The sequence below is a fragment of the Rhinopithecus bieti genome, unplaced genomic scaffold (assembly GCF_001698545.2).
Source record: "Rhinopithecus bieti isolate Rb0 unplaced genomic scaffold, ASM169854v2 scaffold_13351, whole genome shotgun sequence".
Classification (NCBI taxonomy): Eukaryota; Metazoa; Chordata; class Mammalia; order Primates; family Cercopithecidae; genus Rhinopithecus; species Rhinopithecus bieti.
In genome coordinates this window covers 1,068,813-1,073,933 of record NW_016807514.1, presented here as the reverse complement: position 1 = coordinate 1,073,933, position 5,121 = coordinate 1,068,813, and the positions used below count along the sequence as shown (strand labels likewise).

The window sequence follows — 5,121 nt, the reverse complement described above, 5'->3', positions numbered from 1 at the left end:
TGAGAACTGCCAGGGACATACATACAACATTCAGTGTGCGGTAAGGTGCAGACCCCTCCTTGGGCTGCGGGAAGCGTATCTAATGCCATTTGATGTTGCAACACAACAGTATGCAGCTGAGCAAATTCATCTGATAACAACAGAAGTCCAGGGCTACTATCATTACGAGCTTTTCTACAAGAAAACATAGTATTTAAATTTGTTGCTGAAACAGGATTGTACCGGCGGCAGGGGAGAATACTGTGAGAAGGTACCACCACCAGGGAGTCCGGCACATTTGCAACCAGAGGTGTTTGTAAGTGTCCAGACTACTGGGGAGGGGAATATTATCCCAGATGGTGAATAGAATTAATGACCACCCCCTAGTGCATCTCCCCGACCAGTGTGGGGGCGGGTATCGCCACCTGTAGGATCCACATACCCAGAGGGCCCCCCAGGGAATAGGAAGAGTTCTGCTGTTATTGTGTTGCTGTAATGTGTAATTTAAGTAACGAAGGTGCTGTGTCTCATTTGACCTTGGGCAAAAATAGACAGTTATTTTGGTTAAAAGAAGTCCAGGTTGGATTACAAATGATATAATCCCATCCCCATTGGCATCGGCATACCCATTCAGAAATGTTAGCAGGGACGACTCTCCAAGGTAGCCCATTCCTGGCGGCCTCCGGCAGCTCGATGAACAGGCAGCACTGACGGCAGTTGGCTTCTGTTGCAGCAGTGGCTACCCAGTTGATGAACTCGTTCTCAGCCTCAGACATGACGACCTGATTTCTAGCAGACAGATTATTCATAATAACAAAACCGGAGGGGAACATGGCATTGTTTTTCATCTTTAGGAAATTGTATTTTGCCTTCATTTTTTGCTCCCATGGCTACAAGGTGACCAGCCTTAGGGGCGGGACCTGATGGACGCTGTACCCATATTTTGACTCCAGTTTTTAAGTTGCCCACTCCGACTGACCCAAATTCTCCGGTTCTATGTGTTGTTTCTATTGGGGCAGAAATTTCCTCAGGGGTTAATTGTTGACAAGGTACCACTGATAATTGAGCAACCCACATCTGTGGTTTTATAGCAAAAGAATTAGGAGTGGTATTGTACACAATGAGTTTTAACTCTCCCCGGCAATCACGATCAATTATATCACCATACACTGTAATGCTTCTCATTGTAAGGCTTGAACGTGTTGTGATCCATTCATCCACATTCAAGTTTGCAGTTGTGGTGGAAATGTTGGCCTGTTGATCTGCCTGCTGATTAAATAGTCTGTTAAGAGAAAGCAGAGACACGTGAGCATCAGCATGGAGAACAGTGATAATGGTGGTGTGCACCAGGATCCAGATACCTTCCGAGGATTATTTTCCCCAAACGTCTTTATTCCCTATTAACCATTTGTTTTGTTGCATTGGGGCATCCAGGTAGTAAGACCATCTGCTACCGACCAAGAATTGGTATACAAGTGACAAATCCCTGTGGCCTCCTCCTAAATAACTTGGAGGACGGCTACCAATTTAACCAGCTGGTGCTCCCACCGCTTCCTTCGTCAGAACCGGTGAGTTCTGGGGGAACTCATGACTCCAGTCATAGTCATAAAGACATCATGGTTGAAGCGAGGTGCTCTGTTTCCAGCAAGGCCCAATAGCAAGCTAACAGTTGATTTTTGAAAGGGTTATAAGCTTTGCCAGCCTCTGACAGCTTCTGGGTCCAAAACTCCAAAGATACCCTCTTCCCATCTTGTTTCTGCCTAAGGCTCCTATTAGCATGTTGTTCTACGACAGTTACTTGCAGTTCTGCTGGCCCATCCCGTAAGAGCCATAGATCCAGGGCCAGTTGTACCACTTGTTTAGCTTGTTAAGCTTGTTAAAAGCCATGCTCTCTTTCTCTCCCCAGTGAAAGTCATAGCGTTTTCTAGTGACAGCATGCAGAGGTTGTAATATGTTACCCAAGTGGGGAATACGATGTCTCCAGAATCCAAATAAGCCAACAAACGTTTGGACCTCCTTTTTAGTGGTAGGGCTTGCAAATTCTAGTATTTTAGCCTTAGCCTTTGGTAAAGTAAACTATTTCCCTGCATTCCATAGGATGCCAAGGAATTTTATAGTTTGTGCATGTCCTCGAATTTTACTGGGGTTAATTTCTTATCCTTGAGATTAGAGCTGGGTTTTTACCTGCTCCAAGCTTCAGCTAACTAGTTCTTCAGTTCTACCCTGACTGGGCTACTCAGACAGCTGCTCTCTTCAGCAATAGGCTGAGAGCTTTGAGCTGGTCAGTCAAGAGAGAGGCCTGGCATCAGGCCAGGGCCAGTCTGGAAGTCAGATTTGCATTTTCCTTTTCCAGCTTACATTTCTCTTGAAGTAACCAGTTCCTATTTTGACACATCAATTTATAAGCAGTAAGCAAGCATCATCCATGCCAGGAAATTCTCTCAGTGTCCCCTTTACCAGCTGGTATTCCCTGCAGCACCTCACGCACAGCCAACGGTTCAAAATGCACTAATTTATATCCCCAGTTTTCACAAAGGTCAGTTCCCTTGGACTGCTCAGTGACCAAGAGGGAGAACTGGGGGAGTTCCCATCCCAGGATATGGGAAGTCCCTGAGCTCCCAGCCGGTCCTTGCCACCAAAAAATGGCATGCTTTCGCTTTCGGATCCTGTTCGTGATGCCGGGAATGTTCTGTGTGGGAAACGCATGAGGGGAGAAGAAAAGACACACACACACACAATACCTTTAAGGGTAAACAAGCTTTACCTCACGTAAATGGTAACGGAACTATAATAAGCAAATGATATAAGAATAAGCAGATTGATATAATAAGCAAATTGCAATGGGAAGGGGAGAAGGGAAAAGATATTTACACTCACCAGACTATGGAGGATTCACCACCAGACTGGGAAGCAGCGGCCTGGGCTCCAGAGTCCACCCCTCATCGGTGCACAGACGAGGAGAGGTCTCATGAAGCTTCGGTGCAGTCTGGGACCCGAGCTCTTTTTGTAACCAGTTGTTTGGGATGAGGCCCAGTCACGAGGGCCCTTCGAGACTGGGCTCAGGGAACACAAAATGTCAACTCGTTTTGGCGATTGTCTATTGTTTTTTAATAACTAATGTATAGGAATAGATTGAAATGGAGATTTCTCCGAAACAGCTCTGATGAACGCCTCAAGGGGCTCACACAACCTGTTCCGGGACTTGGTGACCCTTGTTTGTGTCCATGTTCAATTGAGTTCAAATTTAATATTTAACTTTTCCTCCACGGTCACCCCAGCAAGGTGATCCATGGTTGCAACTAGGACAAAACAAGCATGCAGGAGGCACCCGGTTCCCAACAGCATCTCCTGTATTTCAGCAAGACCATGTCAGGTTTTCCACTGAACCAAAGGGGCCTCTTTCCCCAGAACCAGGCCTGGCCATCTCTGAACAAGGGATCTTGGAGGTGCGGCACTAGAAACACTCATGTTGTCTTGGTTGACCAGGATCAGTGTTTCTGCCATCCACAGGCACCAAGCAGCTTCGAGTAAATACTCGGGAAAAGGGGAGCAGTAGGGGTGGGGCCAGCCCGTGATGATGGGCCTGAAATTGGCACCTGTCCTTGGGAAGCTTTCGTGTGGGTTTGGGATTCCGCTGACGCCGTCCGGCTCCTCAGCAGCACTGGGAAGCCGCTGAGTCTCATGCGGGCTGGTGGGTCCTGAGTGCTGCAAGGCCCTGCAGAGGGGCTGCTCTCTGAAAGCTGCCCTGACCCCTCCCTCTGCCTGTTAGGTCCTGGAAGCAGAGCCAGCCAGTCACCTGCTTGTAGCAAAAGATGGTGTCTCCAACCCTCCAGTTTCACTCTGACAAGGGCAGTTTCAGAGCCCCAAGCTTCGTTTTACCGAGGAAGCATTTTATCTCCACTTGACTCCAGGTGCCCTGTCCTTGTCACTGAGGGATCTCTCACCACAGGGCGATCAAAGAGAGGGTAAAACCAGGTCTCCAGGGAAAGAGGGGGGAAGAGAACGGGGCAATCCAGGATGGGTATTCCACGGTGGGCATTCCAGGAGTAGTCTCTCACCGCAGGGCGAGCCAGCCTTCACACCGGCTGCTTCCTCTGCCTGGATGCTGTCACCCAAACTTCTCTGTAACTCCCACCTGGACACGCTGCCTCTGGTCTCTGCTCCAATGAGACCTCCCCATGGCCCTGTTTAAACAGCAGCTTCCCTCAGCGCCTCCGCATCGTCCACACCCCAATGCCCCTACTTGGTGATTTCTTTTTCCACTCAGCACCTGTTATCCATGCTTTGTGTTGACTTGGGTTTTGTTTGCTGGTCTCTCCTCGGGTTCCCCCTGGAATGTGAGTTCCATGAGCGTAGAGTGTGAGTCACTCTTGTTCTTGCTGTTTCTCCTGTGCCCAGAACAGTGCCTGCTGCTCAGTCAATGCCTGATGATGGAGTGAACAGATTTCTGCTTTCTGCGGCCACCTCTGGGTCACAGAAGGCCCAGAGGTTACAAGCAACCTCTGGTGTTTGAAGAATGGAGAAAAAGGACAGAGAAGTATGAAAAGGAGCCTCGTTTGGATGCATCCACTGAGCACTGAAGGGGAGGACTCTTAGGTGGCCCCGTCCTTTGCAAACAGGCTCAGTATTTCTCCCACACTCACCCCAGGGCCCAGAATCCATGCATACGTGCAGGGTGGGGCAGGCCGACTCAGACTGGCACATCCAGCCTCTGCCCAACTCCTCTGTTGGAGGCTTTGTGGGGAATTTGGCAAAGCCTGGCCATTCCTTCACTAATTCGGCCGTTGTAGAAAAACCACCCAGTTAACAGGTCTGAGCCGTTTCCTCTGGTCCTGGGGACTAGAGGTGACTGCCACTTTGAGGGCCAGTTAAGAGTTCTTGCCCCCCTCCTGGAAGCCCTGCACTGCTGGGAAGCAGGTGGACACACACTTCCAAGAATGAATTCCAAGCGAATTTTCCCATCATTTCTTTTCCCTAGGAGTGCAGGCGGAATGTCTCTCTCAGATGTCAACTCCCATGGTCTCAACTAGGCCTCCGGGGAAAGAGGGGGAAAGAGAATGGGGCATTCCAGGATGGGAATTCCAGGGTGGGCATTCCAAGGAGTTAGCAGAATTCTGAGAAGGAGGACACGCGTGATGCATG

The 5,121-nt window shown here is 49.2% G+C and overlaps 1 long non-coding RNA gene across 1 annotated transcript; it reads right to left on the bottom strand.

The window, feature by feature from the left end:
* Positions 1-659: 659 nt before the first annotated feature.
* LOC108536006 (uncharacterized) lies at positions 660-2,988 on the bottom strand. Its single transcript, XR_001887393.1, has 3 exons — positions 2,857-2,988; positions 1,148-1,261; positions 660-768 (listed from the first exon to the last, which is right to left on the bottom strand). It is a non-coding gene; the product is annotated as an uncharacterized LOC108536006 (long non-coding RNA).
* Positions 2,989-5,121: the final 2,133 nt, after the last annotated feature.